The sequence below is a fragment of the Plectropomus leopardus genome, chromosome 11, assembly GCF_008729295.1.
Source record: "Plectropomus leopardus isolate mb chromosome 11, YSFRI_Pleo_2.0, whole genome shotgun sequence".
Classification (NCBI taxonomy): domain Eukaryota; kingdom Metazoa; phylum Chordata; class Actinopteri; order Perciformes; family Serranidae; genus Plectropomus; species Plectropomus leopardus.
In genome coordinates, this window is record NC_056473.1 from 19,871,646 (window position 1) to 19,885,385 (window position 13,740).

The window sequence follows — 13,740 nt, forward strand, 5'->3', positions numbered from 1 at the left end:
AAATGAAAAATAGTTTCATTTCACCATTAATTGCAAAGAATAAACATGGCGGTGCAACAAAGCGTGCTCTGTTGAGGTTTTGGTAGTCCCAGATTAAGGAAAACTCCCAAGAGATCTTATATTGCATGTGACCATATAATCCAAAACAATATCTTTCTCTAACCATGTGCTTTTTGTGCCTTAACCTAACCAGATCATAACCACGGTGTTCCCACCATTAAACAGCTAGACGAGAATATTTTGAAGCAGTTAAGTGAGTTTCGCAAATCTAGAGATACCATCTAGCCACAGCCCTATAGAGGGCTCATTGTAAACCAACAAAAACACAACAATGTCTTGAAAGATGAATATAAATATTATATTCCATTTCTGCCAACCGACCTCCCTAAATCCTCCACACGGGTACTTTAAGTGCACTCAAAACCTGGTGCTAATCAGCCAAACAGATAGAGAGAGGAACGGGTGTTTCTCTGTACACTCTTTGTCTCTTCAGGGATCCAAACTCTGCAGAAACCTCTGTCCCCCTGCTGGTTTTTATTATACAGAGGTGAGATTTTAAACTACAGTAGTTTAACACTTAATGCAATTACAGTAGCAACACCTGCACTTTTCCTACGTTGACAAGTCAAAATATCTGCTGTAAAAAAAGATCTCTAAATAAACGAAGGCTGCGAGGAAATATTTGCTGTTATTGGATTGTTTCTTTCAAGACTGTTACGCCTGGACTTTAATAAGACAACATACATGCAGCAGGTTTGTTACATGAAAACTCGCAGGACACAGTATCAGTTATCCCCCCAGTCATTAGGAGAGCTCTGTTTGGACATTAAGGGATAAAGCAGAGTTTTATTTCACAATACAAAGACAAATCCCTCATAAATGATGCACACTGTATCCATTATTATTTTTGACTGAGTGCTTTACCAGCCAATCAACAGCTTTTTAGCCACAAATCAGAAGCAGGCAGAATGAACACAGAATTTTGTTACTTTGCCCTTTTATACTGTAAAATCTGACTAGTTAATCTTACATAAAATAATCTTTGACACCAATTGCCTTGAAAAAGGAAAGTAAAATAAATATTATTCTTAATTTATGTTTACATTAAATCTAATTGTTACATTTACTTAAATTGAGCTATATTTGTTTATTTTTGTGAAGTTGTTGCAGCTTAAAAATGACAGTTGAAATTACATTGTGTGTTAGCGACTTCTGTAAACCACAGGCTGTCGTAACTTGATCATCAAAAAGATGATTTCACTAATGATGAAGTTAGAAGACATGCGAGTTCTGTCTGGTTAACATGTTCAAGAATATACAAATATGACTAGTTTGCAATCAGCAGAATACATATATTTATATAGCACAGTAAATGTGATTTACTGGTATTGCTAAAACTTGGAAAGATTGATTTAATTAAACTTGTCATTTTTAAGTTGCAACACTGTCATATAAGTACATATAACTAGATTTTAAGTAAACTTCACAATTAAAGAAAACAAAAATTAAGACTTATTGTTATAGCCTACAACTTATAGCCTATACCATATGCCATTAGATGTACTCGGTGGAAACAGAGATTTTACAAGCCCTTTCCGTCCCATTTCCTTCTTTTTCTGTCTCTTACTTTATCTCCTGATACAGTATAGGGATTATATTGAGCAACAAAGATTTTTGTTCGAATTTATATAATAACTTTTATTGAGAGCATCCTTTTGAGCAACTAGGAGTCGTCTAGAAGTTTGCTTTCTTGATGTAACATTAATCTTTGTACAGTCAGAAAACGGCTTGCTGAGGCACTGCTACTAGCATTACAGTGGCCTATAGTATGTGGAAAATGTATAGCCCAGTGGGTGTCTGACTGCCTGACCTGTCCCTTTTGTCACGCGCTCTCTTCCTCTACCCTCTCTAATACACGCGCGCGCAAGCACCTGCCTAAAAGCTGCGTCAGAGAAAAAGAGGGGAATGAAATTGTCAGTGAGTACTTAGTGTGGCGAGTATAACAGCCATTGTGTTTTGGATAAGCCGGTAGACGTAACGCTCCGCAGCACACACAGGCTGTCAGCTGTGAGTTAACACCGGGTCGCAGACTTCAAACTAAAAATTAGGCATGTCGCGCGTGACCGCTTCATCATCACTGCCACCGTGTTGAGTTATTTCACCATGAGCCTGCCGAACAAATCATCAGAGAAAAGGTGAGTGCGATTTTATCCTGTAAGTTTAGAGAAAATAATTTACATTTTGCATAGTTTCACCACCAAATATCTTTGCATCATTCTTTGTAGTTTGCAGGATTTTCATTTCGCCTAGTAGTTAAAAGAGTTCATCCAATTCATGCAGTCTAATATTTCTATTAGTTAAATGTTAAAGGTGTTATTTTTTTTCGACACATAGCTCACAATTCAAAAAAGTTATTTATCTTCGCGGGGGCAGACTTGTTTGGCATTGGAAACTCACCTGACACTTCCACAAACAGGGAGAACTCAGTGTGTTCAATAAAAGACAAACCAAACATGTGCCCAGAAGGTGTCAGTGTAGTTTATGCAAAAGTCTGTACCAATTGACTCCTCATCTTGCAGTTGTGACTGTCTGTAAGAGAAAACAGCTCACAAATTCTGGTCATATAAACATCATGCTTTTGAAAAGTCAAGTTCAAGAGAAGCAAGGACAACATTAGCTGCTTTATAAAAGATATTTCTTTTGAACCCCGAACCAATATTGGCATAATAGAAGGGCAGTTTCCATGCATAATATTATGCAATATTCCTCTGTGCAGTCATATTAAATTGCAATATTTTCTTTGAACAGAATAAGCTCCAAAAATAAGCCGGAAAGGCTATTGAAGGAGAGAAAAGTCACCTTTCCACTGCTGATCAAGGTAGGAAGATTCATTGCTGATATATCATGTGTTTTCAGTCTGTGATAGGCTTGTGGGTTTTTTCTCGGTCATGTTTTGTGTGTCTCTAAGCAACCTTACACCCAGTGTTGATCCGCAGGCCATTAAATAAATGTTATTTAGGTGATTGTGTGCACTCAGCAGGAGTGATTTATTAGAGAACATACTCTCCCTTGCGATGTTCTTGGCCTGCACCACTGAACCATCTAAGAGAGGTGCCCGGTTCCTATTTGTAAATGTCGGAGGAGCAAATCTACCTAGCACCTATCCTATCTGAGGTCTTCCACACTTCCTGAGTTATCCCTGTCATCCCCTCTTCCTGGAAAGTTCCACAACTTTCAGCTCTGCCCTACAAGGGCACATTCACGCAGCAGTGGACTGATCCCCCCTTCCCTCCCGCATGGAGGGATTAGAGTGTTTCAAAGCCCCTCGGACCTCCCTAACTGAGCTCCTATAGGACACTTTTGTACTACTGTTGATTAAACTGTGAATACAATTTGGACCTCTTTGCCATGAGGGCAGATACGCCAATAGAGCAGGGATGACTAAATCTCTTTGATGAGGAACTTTAATCCAGGACCCTGCAGATCGTCTCTCTCTAAAAGCTACCTGGGCTCAGGGTTTATTCAGGCTCTATTTATAACTGAGAGGGTTTGATGAAAAAAACAGATGACTAGAGAGGAAACACAATGCAGATAACATAATTATGGGGCGTGAGGGACATCTAATTCAGATAATAGTCTGTGTGTGTGTGTGTGTGTGTGCATGTGAGTGTACATGTGTGAAAGGGGGATATTAATGACTAACAGTACAGGATGAGTCACAGCAATGATATGCATAATGGCTATTGTTAGTAAATTATAGAATCCAAAACCAAGACGGTTTTGTTGCGTCTTACTTGGAGAGTTTTGCACACTGCAAGGTGTGTCAGCCAAACTCTTTAAAGGGATAGTTTAGGGTTTTTTTAATGGCGCTTATCCATAGTATGTATATTACATAAAGTGGATGTTAGCCAGCACGCCCCCAGTTTGGAGAAGCAAGCTGGAGTCTGACATAGTTATATAGATTTTGTTGCTGACCCCTCCACAACAGTAGATTGCTAGCTTCTATAAGTGAACGCTATATTTTGAATATTTTCACCGCTTTACCAGATTTACCATCAGACAGTTTTTCCAATGGGAAAAGGAAGTCGTGATATTGCTCTCTTCAAAGCCAGACTCCACTGAGAAAAAGTGAGGTCACATGGCTGAACACAGGAGCTGCTAGTCTACCACTGCCTCGATCAGTTAGTTAGTTTGTGATATTGTGTGACTTTGGTGACCAGCAGCTACTCCTGTATCCCTGGTGGCTTTGATGAGATAATAGATGGGGAACTGAAGCCATCAACCGCTTCCCCGTCAGACTGGACTACAAGACAAAAATGTAAAGCGGCAGGTATAACACTTAAACTGTCTAAACTGATCCCTCTACAGCAGTACATTGTTTAGTTTCTGTGTTAGACACCAGTACGCTTCTACAAACTGAGGGTGTACTGACTGACATCTACAGAATGTAATACCCTGACTATGGATAAGAACCCCATACAATCCAACTTCAAAAAATCCAAACTATCCCTTTAATGCTCAATCCCATCATGGTCCTTGCGTTTTCTTTGATTTCAGCACTTTAAAAAAGCATCTCGCATAGATATACTCATTAATTAGCAATAGTACTGCCAGCAGATTGTTAAGCCAAAAGACACTCCAGACAAGAAAGCTAAAAATCTTTGAACATCAGTGAGAAATTGGAAAGAGCTGCATCTGAGTCATCATTTGAAGCTGTTAGGAGTTATACTGTGAATGGACTCCACGCTCAGGGTGTCAGTTCAAAAGATCCTCTCTCTCTCAAAGTTAGGATATCAGTAGAGAGCATTTGCGTCATTACAAAACACAAACGCAAGCAGCTGCTCTCAGCAGATGCAGCATACTCCTTCAAGATAAGAAACGCCCCGAGACTATAACAGGAAGTGTTTTTATGTTTGTAGCTTTTGCACAATATGACTCATTACTGACGTCCACCTTCTGCATATAAGCCTTCTTTTTATATCAGAAAGTGCCGTCAGATCCTTCCAGTAAAGTGTTACATTATACTGCACGGCCTTGCATGCTTATTTTGGGGTATTTTTCCACTCGCTGAAGGCTAATCTTAAAGCTTTGTGCCAAACTACTCATACCAAAGCAGGTCTGCGGCACTGACGTATAGGAGCATTATGTGGGATTACACTTTATAACTTCAGGGTTCTTAAAAAGTTTTTAATCTGCTGATTATTTTCTCAATCTATAGATTGGTCTGTAATTATGAGCAAATAGTTGAAAATGTCTGTTACAGTTTTTTTCACACCGCAATGTCTTCAACAGTCCAAAAATTGTACAATGATATATATAAGAGAAAAGCAATCTAATGGTCTCACAAGAGAAGCTGGAACCAGAGAACGGTTGGTCTTTCAGCCTAAAAGATGACACACATAACTAATTATAACACTCTATAAGATCATGACCTTGCTTATTTTTTGTGCACTTTTTGACCTGCTTCAGAGTATTGTTTATCAGGGCAGACCCGTGCACCTGGCCCAGCCTCTACCCCCACAGACTGTGGAATAGGGAGTGTGCCTCCCCATTATTCTGATGAACCCTGCCCCTGATAGGGTTTCTCATCACAGCTTTGTCCTTTGTTGACACCGGACCCCCTGAATTAAAAGCGGCCATAGAGGGAGAGAGAGAGAGAGAGCTCACCTCTGCTGAATTACAGGCCGATATCAGTGTCACCAAGCACAGGGTTCACACTGTCACACAAACTGTGCATAAATTATATTAGACTCAAATACAGAAGTCAGACAGGTGGGAGAATTCCAACAAAAGCAAGCTTTGGGGAGCGAGGATAAGGATGGAATCTACAAAATTAAACAGGAAACAGAAACATGTATGAATACATGAAACAAGAAAAACACAAACAGAAAACCCACATCATAGTCCTCAAGATGACAGAATATATAAAAAAACAAGGCCATGACAAAAGCCCTGACCAAACCAAATCTAAATGACTAACTTAACTAACTTAACACACACAAAAATAGTGCTGACTCTTCATATGTTCATTTATTTTTTCTCGTAAATATCAAATCAAAATATTTTCAAAACATACTGTGGTTTCTATAAAACATTTAGCCTAAGAATTTAAATTGAATTTGTCAACGAAATCTGTCAAAACAGACATGTCAGGATGTTTTATATACAAAAAGTAAAGTCGCCTCCCTGCAGAGACAATAGGGGATAAGTTGTTGAGAGTCCATCCATACACACAGTGACAGGGCTAACTGTAGACTCATGGCGTTACAGGTTATTAATGGGTTTAACAACAGAGTCGAGACTTTTTGGTGTGCGTTTTTGGGCCATTTAAAGGCAAATTGTTGGATGTGAGCTGCTGCTGCTGTGTTAGCTCATGCTAACACCTTGGAGATAGTCCTTCAGCGCTTTGTCTTACCTGTTTAACAGCAGCAAGAAGTTTGTTGATCTGGTGGGTAGTCAGGTGGTCGGGGATCAGACCCTCAGTGCGATCATGTTGTCTTCCTCTGATACTGTAAAAGATTTCCACACTGGTAATGACATATTTTGCTCTCTAGTCATCATGCTGCACTTGTTCTTCTCTGTGATCATTGGCATGCCCATGTTCCCTTAGCCCTATGTTCCCTCAGACTTTGTTCCCCTCATAAATGCGAAATGACATATTAGCTAGCGATTGAAATTAATTGTTTGTTAAACTGATGGAAATATGTCCTTTTTGATCTGTAACTTCTGGCAAAAAAGGAAAATGATGCACAAAATGGGAAATGTACAACTGGACTATGGAAAGGCAAGCAACTGCTGACTGTGCGCGCCCTAGGCCTACTTCTGGACTATGAATTAGCTTACCCTGGCTCAGTGCATTATAGATCAGAGAATTCTTCGCTTCCTATAAGCATTTGTTTGTGAGTTGTTTGTGAGTGCTTTGGATGGAGGCTTGAAAGGAGGGGTGGGGATTTTATTGGTTGCATATTTCAAAATCTTTCAAAAATTCCTTAGGTTGTTGACAACAACTTGTTGTCAAAATTTTGTGGCATTGCATGAAACTGATCAGAAGTTATGCACCTGTTTGTGATAGCTATGGCCCCTTTCGGTCAGTTTAGCATAACAATTTTATCAGTTCTTCCTTAGCCCATGACAAACTTTTACACAAAGTTTTGTGTAAATATGCCCATAAAGTTTTGAGATATGTGACATACCATTCTTTTAAAAAAGACAGGGGCAAAACCACTATTTCAGTGGAGGTACTGATCTAAGGCAAAATAGACACGCTCCCCTTGCAAACCAATTTACAACCACAACTTACTGTATCGTGGTGTGTAGATGCTGCCCTTATTTAGTCAATGAAAGCACTCTGGTGTGGTATTATCAGTGCTATTTATTAGCTACAATTTCATTATCAGCTTCATACATAATTATATAAATTTCCCATTAACGGTCCTCCATATACTGTACATTGCTTAATTATATCATAAACAATATAATGCTTTCCTCTCTTATCACCTCTCTACTTATTTCTGCTCCTTCATGTGTGTGCATGAGATTGTGCTGTCATGTGTGCAGTTTAAATTTAGTTCATGTTAATGCGTGTTTGCAAGCATTCATGTGTACCAACAGAAAGGCCTCTGGCTTGTCATCAGACCCGTCACATGGCCCATGCTTTTCAACATGTGAATCTCCATGTAGCACCCAGGCGTAGCAGCATCCTCTCTGCTGTGGGTGAGTGTTATCCCTCCCACTGGTGCACACAGAGCTGTGAGAGCCAGGGCTGCGTTTGGCCTTATACTGCCAAGGCTGTGCCTACTTGTGCTGCAATGTCACAGCTGCATGTTTCCATGGAGAGGAGGCGCTCCAGAGAGGACAGCTGGACTGAGGCACTCCCCTAGTCTGATAAACATTAATTGGATTTTACAAAGAATGCTGGGTAAACAGCCACCCAGGGAGTTTTGTTAATGAGTGCCTGGCTTGGTTGCATGAAGCGTCTGTTTTCCTTTAACGGTGAGTCATGCAATACAGAGCTGCTAAACAGGGTATGCCAACGTCCTCCCCCGACGCACCCTCTCTTACCATCTCCATAGGCTCAAGAGTATTGTTGTGTAATAATGTGTGAGGTCTTATCTAAAATATCGTTACATAAGAGGATTGGATGCTGTTACTTTGTGAGGCTCACTGATGCCTTCATACATAATCATAATCAATTTTGGAGTTAATTTGCAAATATGCCACCAGTGTGTCCAAACCAGAAAATGATGTAGCTAAGATCAGCAGAAATACTACCAACATAATACAGAAATAAAATTAGTCTTGTTGCTGTTTTAGATTATATGGTTTAGAAGAAAAGAGCAGTTTGCCAGCTGCCAACAAATTGTAGACGGATCAAATCCAGAGGCAGTTTGAATAAATATACTCTGTGATGGCACACGCAGTTTTATATCTATTTTAATAATCCATTCTATTACAAATGTTGAGGCTTTTACATCCACCAAAGCATGTGGTGTTTAAAGGAACAATTGACCCCAAAATCAAAAATACATCATTTTCCTCTTACCTGTAGTGCTGCTTGTCAATCTAGATTGTTTTGGTGTGAGTGCCGAGTGAAATCAGCCATAGAGATGTCTGCCTTCTCTTGAATATAATTGAACTAGATGGTTCTCAGCTTGTGGTGCTCAAAGCGTCAAAACGAAATCTTTGGAAAAACTCAACAGCAATTTCTTTTTTCAGAAATCATGACTACTCAAGATAATCCACAGACGCTATTGTGAGCAGTTTCGTGTGGGAACTATTTTGTTTTTGTACCAAACTACACCTCCCAACCATATCACCATGCTGAAGGAAGCATGCATCTACTCATGAATGAGAGGCTCATGATCAAGGTGGTTCAAGATGTAAACAGCGATGGCTTCCACCTTGGCTGAGCTGTAATGTTAGCGAACTCTGCGATGCATCTTTCTGTGCAGTGATAAGGCTGGCAGATGTATTTTATTAGAAAGAAATTAGTTCCCACATGGAACTGCTCACAACAAGTTCTCAGAATCATCTCTTTACGATGCTGATATCTTCAACACCCAGCAATTTAAAAAAAAAAATCTAGATAGAAAACTAGCACTTCAAGTAAAATTTTTATTTGGGGGTTTGTGTCTCTTTAAAGGTTGTTAATATAGAGTGATTCAAAATTATTATTCTAACGCATATTTCTATTACATATTATAAAGACTGATAAACTGTGTTGCAAAATTTTGATCACAATAATCAGGATTAGGCATGTAGTCATGCCTGTGTTGGACTCGCAGGCCAGAGTGTGTCAGTATACACCTGCAGCATCTGTTGAATAAGAAAGGCCTGAATGCCAGTTCGGAAGATTACACCTGAGCCTCGGATAATAAGAATCTAAGACGGGCTCTCCTTTACAGACTGTTTTGGTGACACTGTGTGGAACAGTATAGCCTCTTGTATTTGGCACCCAAAGACAACAAGCGTTTCAGTCCTCATTGTCCACATCTGCCAAACATGGCGTCAGATTAAATCCTGCAATTTACGCTAATTGCCACAGTTTGAAGGCAGTGTATTGTGTGTGCCAGTGTAGCTTGGACACGAGGTCTTTTGTATCCAGGTGGCGACAAAAGCGGATCGCCTTGCGAGGTTGTTGTGGAAGGTGACAGGAGAGTCAGTGCTTATAGGGTCAAAAGGACGGACAACGCTCATCTTACCTGGGTGACAAAGCTCACCTCTGCCCATCGCCCCTGTTGGAGTGAGGGCGGGCAAATGTTTTCCGAGGGCAAGGTGGTTTGATACAGGCAGTGACGTGCTGTTTCTTAGATTTGACGAAAGCAAAAAGCGAGGGGACAAATTCTTGGAAAGTCAAAAATGGAAAATGAGATGTAGTGGCTTGGGTTGCCTAGAGATTTTGGTTCAATGGGTGCAACATCAGAGCTGTTTGAGAACGAGGTGTGTGGCCCCAGAGATGCCGGGCAATCAACACTCACACATGCCTGGCTCCACGAGCGCACCTCCTCCATCCTCAGGTTCTCAGACCTGGCAGGGCAGAGTCTGGGGCATTCAGGTCAACACCCCCAACTGCACATGATAGGGGCGAAAGACTGCTGTGTTGTGAGCATATTCAGCACTGAAACCTTTGACACACACATTTTGATTATGGAGGTAAAGGCATGAGAAATCTGACGCACACACATATGCACCTGTGCAATGTTTACGCCACACCTGCCTCAGATGACTCGCAAGTGGGCCAATTTTTTCATCTGATCGGCTTGAAATAACAGTCAGGTACTGCGGCGTGAGCAGAGCCAGACATGGGGCCCTGGGTCGGATCTCACTCCAGGGATGGGAAGCAACAGATCTTAGATGAAAGAATGATTAATGAGGTAAGGCTTCCAAAGCTGCACAATTTGGAGAGAAAGACAGCTGATGTTTTCATCACTGAACTTATGGTATTACTATGCCAACATTTCTAATGTTTCCATGTTTGTGTTTTTTGACATTCATCAACAGATGATGGAAATAGTGGAAGTAAGAATTTCATATCTGCTTTTACCAAATAATTATATTCCTATGTGTCTTCATTGCCTTTTCTTAACAACCATCTGTCTATTTAACACCATGATGCCTTTGCGTTACCTGCCATCTCTAATTTCTAATTTGAATACCAGCATAGACACAGAGAGCTCTCCCTTTGTATTATAGAATTGCTTTGCAAAAAGAAAAACAACAATCAAGACAAGGGCAAAAGAAAACGCTGTAATAGTGACATTTTTCCAGGTCATGCTTCTTTAAAGGCTACATCTCTATTTGGGTGGAGGGATAGCAAATGAAACAGTTTTCTTAGTCCTGACTGATTTAAGGACATAACTACTAATACAGTATAGTTGTATGAAAGAGGTTTGTTTTCTATGAAACTACACTAGATGACAAGAAAACGTGACCCTCAGTCATTAAGTGGTGACTGTCCATCAAATTGTTTAGACACTGGAGCTCGGGATTAAGTTTGTCTGTATTTCAGATTAGCCTCAAAAGTGAGGGATTAATATTTCAGATTTACAGTCGGGGAAATGCAAAAATAATAAGTCTGTTGTTTATAAACCGTCACGGTCCAATCATCTGTTAAACAACGCCAGGGGACGTGACCTGTGGCCCAATTCCAGCTATTTTTTTGTGACAGTCTGGGTCTCTGTCTGATAAAGAAGGCAGACAGGAAGCTTTTGTATTTCCATTTGTGGTTATTACAGTACATGAATTGATGTGTCATGTATTATGAAGCACGAGAGGTTTATGTCAGTATGTAGGTTGTCTCGACAGGCCAGCACAGTTGACACAAATATGAAGGAGTAGGTCAACATCCAGCTCCATCAGCTACCCGAAACAAACACACCTGCAAATACACAAAAGTGGTTACAGATTACCGTTGAGCAATATGGAGGAAATCAAATAATAAACCATATTCTTGACTAAATACCTCAATATCAATATTGTGACAACATTTTACAGGGACTATTGGGACGTTCACCAAAACATTTACACTAAAAGATTTTTTAAAAATAATCATCAATAATATGGATATAATAAATACGTTTGTAAAGTGAAATAATAATAAAGCTACAACAGTCTGGTATGCTCAGAAAATAACATTAATTTACTTTAATGTAGACTTTCAAACCAGGTAAAGAGAAAACTTGGTATAAAGTTATAAATAGACATATTAGAGAAGCTGAGCATTTTTGGTATTTTTGCATTCAGAAAATTACTGAAGCAATTACTTGATTATCAGAATAGTTGTGGATTGATTTTGACCATTTGACCGACGTTTTCTATGTGATTGTGTTCACATACAGTGTCCAATGCAGCCCTACTCGGTCACTGGCAGCAATGGTTCAAAATACCTATAAAGGTGATGTAATAATATTATTTTTAATGATTTGCGGTATTTTTGTCACAGTTATTTATCAAGGGGCGTAGTGAGCGATCATATTTTCCATGCAGTTACAGCTTGTGTCATCAAAACACATCTTTCCATTGCCCTCTGCTCTATCACAGTATCTATACAGTATGTACGTTTCACTGAAGAGCCGACCCCCACGTGTCAGAACAGAATGTTCCTGACTCGAGCCACACAGCAAACATATAATGAAGGACTGTGATCAACGCATTGACACATTTAGACCTTGACAGATCTTTGTTGCAATCAAACAGCGGCTTGTGCTACTGTTGCTGGACACAAGATGAATTAAGGAGTTTGTTTTTTTCCTACTCTCTTCACTAAAGTGGAGTGAGCCTCTCCACATGACTAGTGGGATTTGGCTTGGCTTGAGCCCCACTTAATTTTCAGCTGCGTCCACTACAATCACACAAGCGCATTGATTTACTTGAACAAAGAAACACACACACACACACACACACACACACATAAAAATCACTCAGGCCATTTGATGGAGAATGAGAATAATCAGGCAGATATTCAGAATTTGACTTGATTGGTTGCTCATCAGCTACCGTAGTGTAGTTGAGTCAGTCGCCCCTTTGCAAATATGAAACTCCCTGGACTTAACATAACCCATTTATAGGAAAGGTTTCAGTTTGGCTCTATACAGTATATTTATTCACTTAAATGATCAAACAAACACAGAATTGAGTTCAACCATGACTTATGTCAACATGTAAGAAGTGGCTATGAAGGCTGAGTATAGCATTGCCTTATGTCACTTGTGTCTCTCCCAAAAAGTTGCGCTTGAACATACCACATAGCCAGTGGCCAAATAGCATGTTCATTCTGCGGGGCCAGCAGGCAGCAGTTCTCTATATTCAGAATTTTAAAGGAGAAATCAGAAGACTGTCGAGACAGATTCAAGATGCTTCTTCGCTACTTAGCAAATTAACAACACAACCCAATATTGAAAGAACAAAGTATAGTTAACATGCAGTAGCACATAATAACACAAACAATTACAAACTGTTTCTGGAAAAGTGCTCAAAAAAATTAAACAACCTTAAACAAGTTCTCTTTTTAATCTCACGACCTCTTGATTTTAGCCACTTTCTTCACTTCTGTTTCTCTTTACGTGCACAGAACAGCCAATCAGAGTGATTTCACTTACCGACAGGCTCTGCTATTTCTGATACCAATTCAGTATGTTGAATCAGCCAAAAAACGTGACAAGGGCTTACCAGTGTCAACGGTGTGCAACACACTGCAAAAACTAGGGTAACAGATGCTCACCGATGGCCTAACATTGATCAACAGCCAACCTTGGTGTGTCAGGGCCCTAAGTCTTGGTCCACTGAATGTCCATTCATAGAGAGCTGGATAAAAGACTGAAGGAACATCAGCTAAAACACTTAGTTAATCTGTACTTCTTTACCTGCCAATTTATACTGCCAAGCACCATTAACATGTCATAAGTAAACCACAGTTGAGCCTCTAATTGTCTGTATACTTGTGAGTGTGTCTAAGTGTACTTGTGTCAACTTGTGAACTCGGCCCATATTTCACATGGTGACATGTTGTCACTGAGAAGTCTACTCTGCAGGGAAAAGTGCAGATGCTGCAGCAGTCCACCTGCCAGCCAGGTCAAACTACCCACACCGCTCTCTGCCAAATGGAAGGAGACTCTAGATACTGTCTGTTTTGGCTGGCGGCTCAAGTCGCTTTATTTTGCCACGTCTGGCACCTGGCAGCGATTAGCCAGGGCCCAACAGAATGTAAGGCACCAGGTTATGGTCCTCTAAGAGGATACCATT